At 33.1% G+C, this 18,243-nt stretch overlaps 1 long non-coding RNA gene across 1 annotated transcript in view; it reads right to left on the bottom strand.

The window, feature by feature from the left end:
- LOC145528918 (uncharacterized) overlaps nucleotides 1-17,978 on the bottom strand; it is a 263,362-nt gene extending 245,384 nt beyond the window's left edge. The window contains exon 1 of the long non-coding RNA XR_014070790.1: nucleotides 17,528-17,978. This is a non-coding gene — a long non-coding RNA (uncharacterized LOC145528918). The remainder of the gene's footprint in view (nucleotides 1-17,527) is intronic.
- Nucleotides 17,979-18,243: the final 265 nt, after the last annotated feature.

Raw genomic sequence — 18,243 nt, 5'->3', positions numbered from 1 at the left:
AGGCTTATCATATATGGTCTTTACTATGTTGAGAAAGGTTCCTTCTATGCCCATTTTTTGAAGAGTTTTAATCATAAAAGGGTGTTGAATTTTGTCAAATGATTTTTCTGCGTCTATTGCACTTATCATATGGTTTTTATCTTTCAATTTGTTAATATGGTGTATCACATTGATTTGCATACATTGAAGAATCTCTGCATCCCTGGAATAAACCAAACTTTATTATGAGGTATTAGCTTTTTTATGTGTTGCTGAATTCTATTTGCTAAAATTTTGTTGAGGACTTTTGCACCTATGTTCATCAGTAATATTGTTCTGTAGTTTTCTTTTATTGTGCTGTCTTTGGTTTTGGTATCTGGGTGATGGTGACCTTGTAGAATGAATTTGGAAGTGTTCCTTCCTCTGAAAATTTCTGAAAGAGTTTTAAAAGGATAGGTATTAGCTCTTCTTTAAATGTTTGATAGAATTCTGTGAAGTCATCCGATCCTGGGCTTTTGTATTTTGGGATATTTTTGATCACAGCTTCAATTCAGTGCTTGTAATTGGATTGTTAATAATTTCTATGTCTTTCTGGTTCAGTCTTGGAAGATTGAACTTTTCTAAGACTCTGTCCATTTCTTCCAGGTTATCCATTTTATTGCCATATATTTGTTCATAATAGTGTCTTATAATCCTTTGTATTTCTGCATTGTCTGTTGTAACCTCTGCTTTTTCATTTCTAATTTTGTTGATTTGATTCTTCTCTGTTTTTTTCTTGATGATTCTGGCTAAAGGCTTGTCAATTTTATTTATCCTCTCAAAGAACCAGCTTTTACTATTGTTTCTTTCATTTCTTTTTCAGTTATTTCTGGACTGATCTTTATGATTTATTTCCTTCTACTAATTTTGGGGTTTTGTTGATTTTCTTTTTCCAGTTGCTTTAGTTGTAAACTTAGGTTGTCTATTTGATGTTTTTCTTGTTTATTGAGGTAGGATTGTATTGCTGTAGACTTCCCTCTTAGAACTGCCTTTGCTGCATTCCATAGGTTTTGAGTTGTCATGTTTTCATTGTCATTTGTTTCTAGAAATTTTTTATTTCCCTTTTGATTTCTTCAGTAACCTATTGGTTATTAAGAAATGTACTGTTTAATCTCCATGTCTTTGTGCTTCTTACAGTTTTTTCTGGTATTTGATATCTAGTCTCAAATGGCAACCCATTCCAGTATTCTTGCCTGGAGAATCCCATGGACTGAGGAACCTGGTGGGCCACAGTCCCTCATGTCGCAAAGAGTCGGACACAACTGAGCGACTAACACTACTACTACTACTACTACTACTACTACTAATCACCCTGGAGAAGGGAATGGCAACCCACTCCAGTATTCTTGCCTGGAGAATCCCATGGACAGAGGAGCCTGGCAGGCCACAGTCCATGGGGTCACAAAGAGTCGGACAAGGCTGAGCGACTAACGCTACACTACTACTCATAGTGTTGTGGTCAAAGATGCTAGATACAATTTCAACTTTCTTAAATTTACTGAGGTTTGATTTGTGACCCAAGATATGGTCTATCCTGGAGAATGTTTCATGTGCACTTGAGAAGAAGGTGTATTCTTCTGCATTTGGATGGAATGTCCTGAAGATTTCAATGAGATCCACCTCATCTAATGTATCATTTAAGACTTCCATTTCCTCACTAATTTTCCATTTTGATGATCTGTCCATTGGTGTGAGTGGGGTGTTAAAGTCTTCTACTATTACTGTGTTACTGTCAATTTCTCCTTTTCTGTCTGTTATTGTTTATCTTATGTATTGAGGTACTCCTATGTTGGGTGCATAGATATTTACAATTGTTATGTCTTCCTCTTGGATTGATCCCTTAATCATTTTGTAGTGTCCGTCCTTATCTCTCGTAATATCCTTTATTTTAAGGTCTATTTTTTCTTATGTGAGGTTTGCTACCGGTTGTATTTTCTAACAATACCAAATACTGCATAGCACTGTCATAAAACTGAAAATGATGAAATGTTACAATATATATGCTGTGCAAGCATTTTTAATAATCCTAGCACATATATCTTTGTACTGAAAACAATTTAGGAAAAGAATAATAATTATATCTAAATTTAAATATGATAAAACATAAGCAAAAATTTAAGTCATAGCATAACTGATATGAGGATATGATGAGACATAATAGTTCAGAGGTCTTATTTTGTTCTCGAAGAATGAAGAGATACTGAATAAGTTTAAAAATACAAACTGCATGCCAAATAAGGTTTATAGTTATTCCATCTTCTTCTCTCAAAATCTATAATGGTAAATACCAGATATAAGTGTTTTCTAATTGGTAAGGTATTTGGCTCACATTCTTTGTACTCTAAAAGAATAATAAGTAAACATGCAATCAAAATAATAAATAATATTTAAGATTGTGATACATTAAAGAAGGAGGTAAAACAGACTATGATTACAGGAAGTAACTTTTCTGACTTATGGCATTGCACTGAATGATAAGCCTGTACTCACAAAGCCAAAATTTGGGGTAAATAAACTTTCAGTTATTGGAAATGAGTTACTACAAAAGCCATGAAGCTAAGGTAGATTCTGTAGCCTAGAGGAAAAGAAAAGGAGACTGTGTGCAATTATTAAAGTGAAGGACTGCTATTTAGGGGCTATATTTGAAGATATGGTGCATAGCATTAACACAAATACAAGAATGTAGCAATAATTCACAGGTATAAAATTATCCTTTCATTTATTTACTCTACATTTCATTTTATTAAAATTGCGATATAAATATGTTATATTTTAATAAAATCTGAAATGTGAAATAAAAGCTAAAAATTTTCTTTTGATAACTAGTGCTTAAAATTTAATATACTTTATTTTTATCAACTGACTGAAAACTTCAAAATAGTTATAATGACAATTAGAAATTCTACAAACAAAGTATCCAAGTATGCACGTTGTTGCACATTATCCAGGAAACACTCATATTCACCTGAAGGAAATTTTTAGATTGCCTGCAGAGACTAAATTATTATAGGACCACAAAAGAATATTTTTTTATTTTACTTCACTGTTTTAAAAATGTAAGGCAATAACCAAACCCATTACCTCCTAAACTGGGGAAACTAGTGATTTTTGGAAATATTTTAAATGCCAAACTTTAAACAAATCTCAGATTTCAAGGCATTAGTATACAATTTCATAGATGAATTTTAATGGTCTAACCATATTTTCATGCAAACTGCTATCTTTTTTTAATCACATTTCAGATCAATGGACTGGAAAATTTCATTCTACAAATTTCAGATATCATAATCAGGACTTCAAATGAATCCTACAAGGATGTTGAAAGAGGAAACGGAAGCAGTATCATAGTCAGAGGTAATACTTGTCCAAAACTAGTAGAATGAGTGTTTATGTGCTTCTTAAATGTTGTTGTTGTTTTTAATATCCCTTCCCCATTCATGTAAGCATTACTAAACATAACTATTAACATAATTCTTATGAAAATTTACTTTTATGTAATTTTTTAAGAAATCTCTAGAGAACATGAACATTGCTCATTAATATAGCTGGTGCTATAATTGTCAGAAGTATCTGCTACTTAATTTTTTTCTAACTTTCTCTGTTTATATTTGGCGTTATTTTTTCTTTCAAATATTTATCTTCCTTAAAATTAACTGCAATAAGACAATCAAAAATAAATATTTCAAAGAGATAAACAAGGGGGTTTTTTTGTTTGTTTGTTTTTCTGTCTTTCATCCATAGCACAAAGAAGGTCTTGCAGTTAGAAGGTAACATTATTCAGATACCATGTCAGGTAATGTAGGTATTTTGCATAGTATTCCACCATTGGGAAGGATTAGAGATAGTAACTAATCATTGTCAACTGTAAAGTGACACTATATCACAAAATATATTATTATACCCAGAAATTTTTTAAATGTTATTCTCCATTTTAGGATTTCCTGAATCTGCCAATGAGTTTCAACTCTTAAACAGATATGATGGGGAGAACCTAAGGTAGAAATAATTAATTAAAATGTTTTATTATTTTTGTAACTGAACTTTATAATTTTTAATAAAATATTTTAAGACCGAAATCAGAATCTACATTCTTCTTATAATGAAACTTTATTAATTTTGTGAAATTTTGTTAAAATGTTTCTGCTTTTTATATATAGTCAAATATCATTTCCTAGTCATATTAATGTCTAGATAATGGGAAGCAAGTGATTTTGACAAAACAGAAAACAAAAAACTGTCACCAGTAAAACAAAACGTATGAATACTCAAAATGAAGTACCATGCTAGCTAAGTTGGCACAGTCAGGATCAAAGAGAAGGTAAGAGAACACCTGATGAATTTTCTGTGTCAAAGCATGTAGAAATTCATGTTAGGAAAGAGAAATAGCCAATAAGACATTTGGCACAATAAAAAAAAAAAATCTGCAATTTGCAATTAAAAGTAAAAAACTGATGCTGCACATACACCAAAGTATCAGAGAGAGAAATTAAGAAAACAGCTTGATTTAGAATTGCACCAAAAAATAAAATATCTAGAAATAAATATAATCCAGGACATAAAACATCTGTACACTAAAAAATGGTAATACATAGATGAAATAAATTGAAGAGGACAAATGAATGGAGAGATATTCCAGGCTCATAGAATGGAAGAATTAATACTGTTAAAATATCCATACTACTCAAATCAATCTATAAACTTGGTACAATACCTATCAAAAATCCCAACTTCTTTTTTCACTGAAATAGAAGAAAAATATCATAAAATTTGTATGGAACCACAAAAGACACTGAATAGCCAAAGCAATTTTGAGAAAAAAAAAAACTGGAGGCACCACACTTCCAGATTTCAAACTATATTACAAAGTTATAGTAATAAAAACAGTAAAGTATTGGCATTAAAGACAGATCAATTGAACAGACTAGAAAGTCCAGAAAAAAAATCCCACACATATATGGTCAGTTAATTTATGCAAAGGAGCCAAGAATTTACAACAAGAAAAAGTGAATTCAATAAATGGTGCTGGGAAGGCTGGATAGCTACATGTGAAAGAATGAAACTGGATCTCTATCTCACATCATACACAAGAATCAACTCAAAATGAATACAGATTTGAACATAAGATCTGAAACCAAAAAACTGCTAACAGAAAATATAAGTAAGCAGTACACTCCTTGATATTGGTCTTAGTGATGATTATTTTGGATTTGGCACCAAAATCCAAAGCAGCAAAAACAAAAATAAACAAGTGAGATGATATCAAACTAAAATGTTTTTGCATAGCAAAGGAAACTATCAAAAAAATTAAACATCAATCAACAGAATGGGATAAAATATTTTCAAATCATATATGTGATAAGAGTTCAATTTGGAAAACATATAAAGCATTTATAGAAATCAATAGCAAAAAAAAAAGCAAATAATCTGATTAAAATTGGGCAGTGGAATTGGGTAGACATTTTCCAAAGAAGATACAAAAACTACTTACAGGTACATGAAAAGGTGCCCAACATCACTAATCATCAGGAAAATCCAAATCAAAACCACAATAAGCTACCCACCTGACACCTGTTAAAAGTGGTTATTATCATAAAATAAAATAAGTGTTGGCAAAAATGTGGAGAAAAGGGGACTCTTGTGCAGTGCTGGTGGAAATGTAAAGCGGTGCAGCCATTATGGAAAACAGCTACTATGGAAAATTTTCTCAAAAAAAAAAAATATATATATATATATATAAAAAACTTCCATATATCTAGCAATTCTATTTCTGAGTATACATTCGAAGGAAACAAAGTTACACTCTCTAAAAGTTATGTAAACCCCCAGGTTCATTACTTCATTATATACAGTAGCCAAAACATGGAAACAACCTGTATTCATCTTCAGGTGAATCAGCAAATAAACTGTGATACACACATACACACACACTCCGGAAATTTTTTCAGCCAAAAGGAAAACACTGCTATCTTCAAAACATGGAGGGGCCATAAGGGTACTCTGGTAAGTGAAATAAATAAGAGAAAGAGAAAACTGTATGATTGTATTTACTTGTATACTCTTAAAAACAAACAAACAACAACAACAAAAACCCTGAACTCAGATACAGAGAACAGATTGATAGCTTCCAGAGGAATTGGTGGGGTTGGAGGAGCTGGGTAAAATTGGTCAAGGTGGTCAAACAGTAAAAGCTTCCAGTAATAAGATATATAAGGTCTAGAGATGTGATTTACTGTATGGTGACAAAAGTTATCAATAATGTGTCATGTAGTAGAAAGTTTCTAAGAGTAGATCTTAAAATTTCTTGTCATAAGAAAAATATGTAATTGTATAGACTGACAGATATAACAAAAATTACTCTAATAATTATTTTGCAATTTATATATATAAATCAAATCATCACACTGTACACTAAAACGAATACAATGTTATAGGTCAATTATATCTCAATACTAGACAAAATAAATAAAAAGAATGATTGTTTTGCCTACCTTACACTAAAAATATCCAAGGGAAAATACAATCAATATATTTAAGATGGCAAAAAAAATCATAATTGAGTATTGGATTTTATCAGATTCTGTACATACTACAACAATTATATTTTTTCCCTTTTAACCTGCTAATATGTTGTATTACACCTCCAGAGACTTTAGATATTGAAATACTTTGGCATTCTTGAGATAAACCAAACAGATAATGATGTATATTTGTTTAATTATAATTCAAATGACTATGTTTTTATTCATAATTGTTGCATCATTTTAAATTATATTTATTGCAATACTGACAAACAGTAAAAGCATATGTTTAAAGTGTATTGATTTTAAAATATGTATATATAATTGAAATCACCACCACAATCAATTTAAAAAATATCCATAGCTACCCACAAAAATAGAAAAAAAGAGAGAGAGAATACAGTATAAAATCCAGAAAACTCTGAAAACTGCAAGGTTTTTGTAGAACTCATTTGGAAGTAAACTAGGCTGACTTGAGTTTTGTGATGACCTTGAACTGGGAGCCCTGAAGCTATCTATGGTTTTCCCACATTCCACCTAATGTGAATTTCTATCTGTTTCACTATATAAATATTAATGTGTTTGATCATTAAAAAGCTTAAAGATGATGAAAACAAATTATTAAGCTTACCATAGAAGTATTAAAGTTTAAGGATAACATATTGCTCAATAAGTTTCTACTGAAGACATATTTACTGCAAAATATATTGGATGTCAGGGACTGCTACTTCTTTAGTAATTAAAGCTTTAGCCTTGATGCAGGCTTCCTTCTTCTAGATAAGATTTACATGCAGAGTATATCATGTGAAATGCCTGGCTGGATAAATCACAAACTAGGATCAAGATTGCTGGGAGAAATAACCATTAAGAAGGCTGAGCACCAAAGAACTAATGCTTTCAAACTGTGGCGCTGGGGAAGACTCTTGAGAGTCCTTTGAACAGCAATGAGATCAAACCAGTCAATCCTAAAGGAAATCAACCCTTAATAGTCATTGGAAGGACTGACGCTGAAGCTGAAACTCTGATACTTTGGTCACCTGATGGCGAAGAGTCGACTCATTGCAAAAGATCCTGATGCTGGGAAAGTTAGAGAGCGAGAAGGGGGTGACAGAGGATGAGATGGTTGGATGGCATCATCGACTTAATGGACATGAGTTTGAGCAACCGGGAGATGGTGAAGGAGGTTGAAGCCTGGTGTTCTGTAGTCCACAGGCTTGCAAAGAGTCAGACATGACTGAGTAACTGAACAACAACGAGTCACAAATTTATCCCTCTTTTCTGGGATCAACCAATCTAGAATAAACTAAACCTCAGTAAATCATCCTCTAAGGTCACCTAAAATGAGGCCAAATTCTATTAAAATTCTTTTTTTGGCATTTGTAATTGAAATACTCCACAGGTCACCACAGTTGTGTGGTTTCTCTTGCAAAGAGCAATAAACCCAACATGCTCAACTACATATATATTCCTTCTTGGTGCAAACTGGCTTGGAGTCCTAGTCACAAGGGATACTAATATTGTTTCTTAATCTCATTTTTCTTAACCAAGTATGGAATCTTACATCAATGCTTTTCTGATGTTTATTTGACTGTAAAATTAATTCTATTGACTTTTAGGAGGAAGAAAAGTTCAGGATATCCTTGTAAACTTCAAGAAGTTTTGTTTTTTGTTGTTTTCTTGGAGTGCAAAAAAATACGGTGACTTGGTTCCTGAAAGTTCTTGTCTATACTCCAATGGCCAACCTTTATCTAGACTTTCTTTTTCCTTTAACTATATAGTGTTATTCATTCTTAATTTTGTGTCCACTCCTAAAAGTTTATATAATATGGATACACTTCTTGGGAGGAGACAGACTGGCTTATGAAAAGTTATAGCTTACAACATTTTCAGTATAATTTTGAGTTGAAGCCAGATAGTGGAGCTCCCTATCTCACTATCCATGAGATGACAAGTTTTCAATATTTCACTTTCAATATGAAATTTGCTGAAGTTGTCTTCTTAACCATATTTTGTCAAAACTTTGTTTTTTCATCAATGAACTTTCAATTACATCAAATAATTTGCCTTTACCTATCAAGATAATTATATGAATATTTTGCCTTTGTCAATTTCATCAACAACAATGCTAAGTTTTCAAGTGTTACTCTGCATTTTGCATATATAAATCTCCCTTGTTGGTGATATTTTACATTATACTCATGTATTACTGGATTCATTTGCTGATTTTTTCTGATAATTTTCGCATCCATGTTTGACAGAGGTTGGCTTCTAAATTACTCTCTCAATAATGTCCTTGTCAGGATTTGTTACCTAATATATGCTGGATATATTAAATGCTTTTAGACACAGAGGTATTCTATCGCTTTTCAAACCTCTGAAAAACTACTAATCTTTGAAGGTTTAGAAGTATTGAATTCATTGCTTATCTAAATCTAAGCTTTTCTTTATAATAATTTTTAAAAATACTCTATATTCAAAAGATATAAGATCTTTCAAACATTATATCTATTTCTGTATACATTTGATAAATTATGTTTTTCAGGACATTTGATCATTTATTTTGTTATTGAATATATATGAACATAAATTTTTTCATAATACCTCTTTATATCCTTTAAATAATATCGAGTAAAACTTACATTACAGAGTCTGCACTATCAGTGTACAGTATGATGACCTTTGACAAATGTCTACACTCCTTTAGACACCATTTAGATTTACAGTATAAAATTTTTCTATCCACCACTTTATCTATAAAATCAGTCTTCTTTATTCCTGGCCTCAGACAATCCTGGATCTGCTGTTACAATACATTGGATTTAGTTTACCTAGAATTTAAAATATTGAATCATTCAGTAATTACTCTTTTGTGTGATTGATTCACTCAGCACCATTTTTAGATTTACCTGGGCTGCTACATTTATAACAGTAGTTTAAAATATCCCTTTGAATGGTCCCATCACTTCATGGGAAATAGACGGAGAAACAGTGGAAACAGTGTCAGACTTTATTTTTGGGGGCTCCAAAATCACTGCAGATGGTTATTGCAGCCATAAAATTAAAAGACGCTTACTCCTTGGAAGGAAGGTTATGGCCAACCAAGATAGCATATTTAAAAGCAGAGACATCACTTTGCCAACAAAAGTCCGTCTAGTCAAGGCTATGGTTTTTCCAGTGGTCATGTATGGATGTGAGAGTTGGACTGTGAAGAAAGCTGAGCGCCGCAGAACTGATGCTTTTCAACTGTGGTGTTGGAGAAGACTCTTGAGAGTCCCTTGGACTGCAAGGAGATCCAATCAATCCATCCTAAAGGAGATCAGTCCTGGGTGTTCATTGGAAGGTCTGATGTTGAAGCTGAAACTCCAATACTTTGGCCACCTCATGCGAAGAGTTGACTCATTGGAAAAGACCCTGATGCTGGGAAGGATTGGGGGCGGGAGGAGAAGGGGATGACAGAGGATGAGATGGTTGGATGGCATCACTGACTCGATGGACATGGGTTTGGGTAAACTCCGGGAGTTGGTGATGGACAGGGAGGCCTGGCGTGCTGGGATTCATGGGGTCGCAGAGAGTCGGACATGACTGAGTGACTGAACTGAATGGATACATCACAATGTGTTTATCCACTCAAACGGTGAGGGTCATGTGGATGGTTTCCAGTTTGTGTTTGTATATTAAGCTGTTATAAACACTTATAACATGTTATAAATGCAAAACAATTGACTTAGATGCTTACTTCATTTACTTTGAAAATACATATTCAGTTCCAGTAATGTGGTCATTTTAGGCTTAATTTTGTTAAAACTGAAAAATATTGTCCCAAGTGATCACACCATTTTAAGTTTCCGCTAGCAAATTATGACATTATCAGTTGCACAACCTTCTCTCTAATATTTGATATTATCTTTAGCAAGTCTAGAGTATACGTACAGCAATATTTTATTGTGGGTTTGTCTGACACCCAATGAAGTTTGGCATCTGTTCTCTAAATATTGATAATTAATTTTATCTTTATCCCCTCTGCAGTGTCTGTTCTTAGCAATATAGATTGGGTTATTTTTTCCTATCTTAGATTTGCAAGAGTTATTTGTATACTTTGGATACATATCCTGCATTACCTATATATACTACAAGAAATTTATCCTCTGTCATTTACATTTTCATTTTCTTAACACAGACTTTGGAAGAGTGGACTTTTCATCTTGATGGAGCCCAGTTAATCATTGTTTTCTCTATTTCATTTATGATTCATGCTTTATGTATCCTATTTAAAAATCTCTGCCTGATAAAAACTGCAAATATTTTTTCCTATTTTTTAGAAGGTGTATATGGTTAGTCTTTAATTTTAGGTGTATAATTTGATATAGGGAAGAAATAATAATTTTGTAAAATCTTCCAAAAATCAAAAGGAAACACTAACTCATCTTAAGAGACCAGAATTAATACATGAAACCAACAGCTTTTTTAAAACTTTTTTTTCCATATTTCATAACACTGGCAACCTAAGTAAAAGTATAAACCTATTATATGCGTAGGTATATGTTTGGACTATCTATTCTGTTCTGTTTACTTTTATCACATTATATCAAGTATAGATTTATAGTTATGTTTTGAAGTAAGTAAGCATAAATCCTTCAGCTTGGTACTTTTTCTTTAAGAATGTTTTGGACAAATATATATATATATATACACACACACGTATATATACAAAACAAATATTTGTGTGTATATATATATATAACAAATATATGCATATATATTATATATATATATATAAAATATATGCTCTTTTCACATAAAGTTTAGGATCATCTTATCTATTTCTTAAAAAAAAAGAAAACCTGTTGGAATTTAGCTGAATTTGTACTGAACCTATAGATTAATTTGGGGACACTTATTCTGTTTCTTCTATTTATGCTGGGTTTAATTTGCAAGACTTTTCTAACTTCACCTTAACTCAGCAACACCACTGTGTTATTGGGATTCGCTCTCCTGCACCATGATTCACGAAGTAATTCCAGGGAGAAATCTGGAGGCAACTGTACGATGTACCTAATTGGCTTTGCTTCTTTCAATGTTAATAATCTTATACTTTTTTTCCAATGTCATAAAGCAGTTATTTTGCAACTTTCTCAGTCATTTATGGGGGAAAGTTAAGTGATTTCCAGCTGCCCATTTAGGTACATAAGTAGAATTCCTTATTTCTTTGAAAAAATTGTTGGATCTGTAGTAACTTCATCCCATTCAATTTTCTCACACTTCCATTCAGTCTTCCGAGGAGTCACAATTTATTCATGTTTTCAAAGAACCTACTTTTAACTCTATTAATTTTCAATATCAACCATCTATTTTCTATTATATTCATTTCTGCTCTTTATTTCCTTTCTTCTCTTTCCCTTGAGTTGATGTCACTGAATTATCATGATGCTATCAATATATCATTCATAGTATACTTCCCTTGTTTTCTAACATGCATTAAAAACTATCAAATGACTTTTAAACGTTGTTTACTCTGCACCTTAAAAATTTAATAGTCCATATAATATTTCCATATATTTTCAAATATATTTTGCAAATTTTATTATTATTCATTTTTGAGCTATTTATTAATTAGAAGTAAACTATCCTTTTACACACAGTGGAGAATTTTCTAGTTATCACATAGACCACCATCTTAACATTATGAAGATAAAAAACTTGATAAAAAGCATTTAAAATTTATTAACATTTGATTTATAATATGCTCATTCAATTTTAGTAACTTTTCCATTTGCATTTGAAAACAATGTGCACTCTTGCTTGAGTGAAGTTTCACTTCATTAAAACTACGTCAATTTTGCTGCTACTTCTTTATTATATTAGCTATAATACAACAAATGTATGCATATTTCCCATTAAATTTGAGTATATATGTATAGGAGATATAATAAAATATATATGTTTATACCTAATACATTTCTTTCTATGTGTTCTTTAAATATTTAAAATCTGTTATTATTTTGTGCATACATTTGAAATATGATGTGTTCTTTTTTAATTTCTTTATTTAAGTTACAAAATATTTCTCTGTCCTTTTCTGTGATGCATTTTTGCTTTTGTACTTTGACTACTCTTAACAGAGTATGTTTGCTTTGTTTAGTGCTTACATGATATATTTGATATTTTACTTTAAAAATTTTCTATATCCTTATATGTGGCATATTGCTCTTGAAAGAAGCCTGCAGTTGTGTGTTGCTTTTTACATATTCTGAAAGTCATAGTATGTTCTTGAAGTATTTTCCATTCGATTCACTATTTTTTTAATATTCCTTTTTTCCCTTCATTTTAAATTAATATAAACAACTATAAATTATGCAAAGTACAGCAGATGTAAAAATAATACTACTATGTGGGGAGGGGCCTTATAGTATAATTCAGTGATAGAGAAGTCCTTCCACGGAAAATGACACATAGACTGATGAATAGAAGATGAATAGGAGGAAATAACTTGAAAAAATTTTAGAACAGGGCTAAGAATAGAGAAAATATCAGGAGCAAAATCCCAGATACAAGAAAGGGTTTGGCCTGAATGGCTACAGCATAGAATGGAAGAAGTTACATTAGATGAAGTTAAAAAATTTGTAAAGATATCTTATGAGAAACTAATATATTTGGAGGCAAAGAATTCATATGTATAAAATTATTACAACCATAGATCTAAATTTTCTAATCAAAATCTAAAAACATCCCAAGAACTCAGCACTCATCCAAACATACTCTACAAAATGCTCTTACATTGCACACTAGAGGTATATAAAATAGAAAAATAAGTATCTATAAGTCTTATACATTAAATTAGCAGTGCTATGTATTTACAAGATCCATTTTATAGTACAAATTGCTTGGATTTTGGTTGTATTGGCTGAAATGTCACATAAAAGGTTAACTTTAAAAAAAATAGAGTTATGTTATGAATATAAAGATAATCAATAAATATGTTTCCAAAGATCATGCTAAATTCTCATAAACACTTATGGTAAAATTTAATTGCTGAAAGAGTAGCTTTCTAAACTGGAATGACTCAAAGCAAGCATCCTATAAACTGAAATAAAAACTGCAAAGACATTATCTCAAATTATAATCTTCAAGTAGCACTGCCTAGATAAAAAGCATTTTCTCATTCATTTTAAGAAAATATTTCACATTATGTATTTTTGATAAAGAGCTTTGAAATTTCACATATAAATGAGTTAGTAAAGTATTCATATAACACTTTTCAAGTGGCATTTCCATTCCCCTTGTTGTATTTACTGTATCAAAGATTGTAAAAAGAAATAGCAATTTTTGTCATATAGTAATTTACTTGTGTTTTGATGTTGAGAAAAAGTGAAGATCTCTTTTGAAATGAATCAAAAGTGATAGTATTGAGATAAGACATGGTGATAAGGAAGATGGTGATATTTTACTATATTAATTTTTTAGATCTTCACAATAAACTTTACTAAAATATTACTTCTTATAGTAAAGTCTCTCAATATCAAACTTTAGCAAATTAAAATTTAAAACTCTCATTCATTTTGTCCATATTTGCTTAATAATTAGCAGAAAAGGTAGATTATTAAAAGGAAACAAATGACATTAAATAAAAACAAATGGGAAATGAATATCCCAAACTGGAGCTATATTTAACCATAAAACATCTATAGTTTTAATATTTATCCACGGATTAGTAGAATCACCTAAATTGGTTTAAACACAAATTCAGACACACATATACATCATGCTGCTGCTGCTAAGTCGCTTCAGTCGTGTCCAACTCTGTGCGACCCCATAGATGGCAGCCCACCAGGCTCCGCCGTCCCTGGGATTCTCCAGGCAAGAACACTGGAGTAGGTTGCCATTTCCTTCTCCAATGCATGAAAGGGAAAAGTGAAGTTGCTCAGTCGTGTCCGACTCTTAGCGACCCCATGGACTGCAGCACACCAGGCTCCTCTGTCCATGGGAGTTTCCAGGCAAGAGTACTGGCGTGGGGTGCCATTGCCTTCTCCACAGTGGTACTAGTTCCTTTAAATAAATAAATACAAACACACACACACGTCTATCTATTTCAGTATATACACACGTAGTGATAATATATGATATTATCAAATTATTAATGAGTATGAATGTCTATGTAAGCTGTTTTTACTCTATAAGCCAAAAGCAAAGATATCACATTTATAGGTATCATTATCACTATGATAAATTAGAGCTTAAATTAAAATAATTTCACACTGTAAGTTCAATCACTGTCAAATTTTTAATAAGGCACCATTAATTTATCACTAGATTAGTAATTTGACAACAGAATAGCAAAAATGCCAAATGTATTAATATGTCCTTTAGACTGCCTTGTTATTGATACAATAAAGAAAAGCCATCCTTGTCTTAGTTTATTTAATATTCTAGAAGTACACTCTCACCTGGTTTTTCTTTTAATTAATTTATTTTTTAATTGAAGGATAATTGCTTTACAGAATTTTGTTGTTTTCTGTCAAACCTCAATGTGAATCAGCCATAGGTAAGGGTTTTCACCTGGTTTTGTTTTTTTTTTTTTAAAGATTTAGAACATATATATTCTTTTTTTTTTTTAAATAAATTTATTTATTTTAGTTGGGGGCTAATTACTTTACAATATTGTAATAGTTTTTGCCATACATTGACATGAATCAGCCATGGGTTTACATGTGTTCCCCTTCCTGGACCCCCCACCCACCTCCCTCCCCATCCCATCCCTCTGGGTCATCCCATTGCCCCGGCCCTGAGCCCTTGTCTCATGCATCGAACATGGAATGGTGTTCTGTTTCACATATGATAATATACATGTTTCAATGCTATTCTCCCAGAACGTCCCACCCTCACCTTCTCCCTCAGAGTCCATAAAATTGTTCTATGCATCTGTGTCTCTTATTCTGTCTCGCATATAGGGTTATCATTACCATCTTTCAAATTCCATATATATGCATTAGTATACTGTATTGTTGTTTTTCTTTCTGGCTTACTTCACTCTGTATAATGGGCTCCAGTTTCACCTGGTTTTAAGTGAGTAGCTTATCACTTACATAAAGGAAAGGTGAATACTGAGAGAAGTCAGGAGACACAGCCATGGATATGTGTCAGAGGGTATGGAATCAAGTCAGGAACCACACTGAGTGACTTGACTTAAAACTATAGGAGAAACTCCAGGAGTCACTACAATAGACCATTCACATTTATCAACACAAGGGGCAAAGAAGTTGGTGTTTTGGGTCAGTCCTCGGCTGTTGACAGTCCTTAAAACAAGTTAAATCACTGGCACATACGATCTGAACGTCTCAGTAAAGAACAGGTCCTTAGCTGTCAGGCTGGTGGGAATAGAGGTGGGGTATTACCAATGTCTGTGACAATCCTCTCATAGCAAAGCACAGTACTACACTCACATTTTGTCACAATGTGAGTACTAAAATGTTAACACAAATAATACAAATATTTAATATTTATTCTACAAATACATAAAAGGTTTTCTTTTTGCCCTAATTGCTTTAAAGCTTTTAAAATTTAAATTATAGCTATTTTACTATTATGTCTACATGTGATTTCTCTGTATATATTCAGCTTTGAGTCTGCAATATTTTTGAATATGTGGCTAAGGAACCTATTGTTCTAAAAACTTTCTCCAGCCATATGCACTTAAAACCTTGCTTCTGCCTATTTACTTTCCCCCATTCTTCTGGGGTCTCACTATTACATTTTTTTCTCCAAGTCCCTTTTCACCACTTTCTATAAGTTTTCTGTATTTGTTTCTCACTGTTCTAGTTTGGATATTTTCATAGTCTTTCAACTCATTCAGGCTCTTTTTTACCTTTGTCTAACATATTGTTAAATCCCTCTACTGAGTTCTTCTTTCTATTATCATCTATTTTCTTTTTTATAAGTCAATTTATTTCTATAGTTTCCAGTTCTCAGGTGGAATTCTCTAACCGCTTATGTTTTTAAACAAATAAAACACATATTTTAAAGTCTACCTAAATAAACTCACATCTGGTCTTAAAAGGATCTGCTTCTCTTGTATCATTTTATACTTAAGTCTTTGGTGTACCTGGTTATTTTTATCAGCTGCTGAACATTTTGTTTAAACATATGTGGTGTCAATTTAAGACTGAATGACGCTATATGCTTTCCAATAGGAGCGACAGTTTCTTTTGACCAGCAAGTTGTCGGGTTAGATACACTTATTAAATGACTGAATTGATTCAAAACTGAAGTTCAATAATGTGAGTTAGGTTACTGTATGGTTCACTATTAATTCTATGTTGTGTCCTTTTTCAACAGATCCTTAATTCTAACTTGTATTCCCCAAGCCCCCAGGTGATGACTGAAAAAATCCTATTCAGACTTATAAAGGCCCTGTTTTCAAGGTGCCAAATGACACAAGAAAAAGTCACATCATAAATTGTGCCTAGCTCAGAGAACTTTTTACCCCAGGATCTCAACCCATCATATCCTTTCCGTTTGCTGGTCTTCTGATAGCTTCCTACAGATCTTATTTTTAAATATGCTCCATTTTTCTTAATTAACTCTTAGGAATTATATCCTGGTGGCTCAGACTGTAAATAATCTGCCTGCAATGCGAGAGACCTGGGCTGGATCCCCGCATCAGGAAGATCACCTGGAGGAGGGCATGGCAATCCACTCCAGTATTCTTGCCTGGAGAATCTCATGGACAGAGGAGCCTGGCAGGCTACAGTCCATGGGGTCGCACAGCCTCGGACACGACTGTGTGACTAATAGGAATTAAACAACAAAAACAAGCCCCAAACCGCTAGGAGTTAAACAGTTCTACCACTGACATGATGAACAGACTAATTGGAATAACACTTCAGACCTCACATTTATATTCAAATATCTGACTTAAAATAAGTCATTTGTAAAAGTAAACAAATATTTAAAAATCTACAGAAATAGTGAGTGAGCTAAGAAAAGTATACTCCTACCTGGTTTTGAGAGAGGAGCTCATTCCCTAGGTTGAAGAAAACACTGGTATGGAAGGACAGCACTGAGAGAAGGCAGGAGACAGTCAATGAAGACTGTGAACTCAGGGTACCATGCTCGGTGACTGGACTTCAAACTGCAGAAGCTTCAACAGGCCCGCCTGGCCCGTGGCTGTTCCTGGGCCTCCACTTGCCACAGGGCTCTCAGGAGGAATGGCAGCCTGCTTGGCCTTCTGCGGCGGTGTGTGGTGACAGAGCACCTTTACAGGGCACGCTCCGCCGGCGGGTTGAGGGCAGCGGAGCCTCGCTCACATGCGTGCACTGACAGAAGCACACGTTTCTACTAAAAACAGAAAAACACGTGTCTACGAAATGCTGCAGGCCCAGCACAACCTCTCCGCCATCCACCTGGGCTACCCGGAGCCGCGACGTATGCTCGCGAGATCCGTGAACTGGACGCTCATTCCCCCGATGATAAGTGGGTGAGAGTCGGAATCTCCGAGGCGCCCCTCAGAGAAAAGGTGAAAGGGCCGAAGATGGGCTTGTATGTTTCTTTAGGTACTTTTTTTAGGTAATTTATACACTCCCATGAATGAGGGGTTTTATACTACCCAAGTTTTACGCGCAGCAACTCAATTTCAGAAAGCCATTTTAAAGAGGTGATTTTTAAAAGCACAAATATGTGTGTAAGCAGGCGTTAACACCGTGCTTACATTGGA

Source organism: Giraffa tippelskirchi, chromosome 12 (genome assembly GCF_054371585.1).
Source record: "Giraffa tippelskirchi isolate mGirTip1 chromosome 12, T2T-mGirTip1v1.2.pri, whole genome shotgun sequence".
Lineage (NCBI taxonomy): Eukaryota > Metazoa > Chordata > Mammalia > Artiodactyla > Giraffidae > Giraffa > Giraffa tippelskirchi.
The sequence above is the reverse complement of the archived record's forward strand: the minus strand, read 5'-3'. Positions and strand labels throughout refer to the sequence as shown.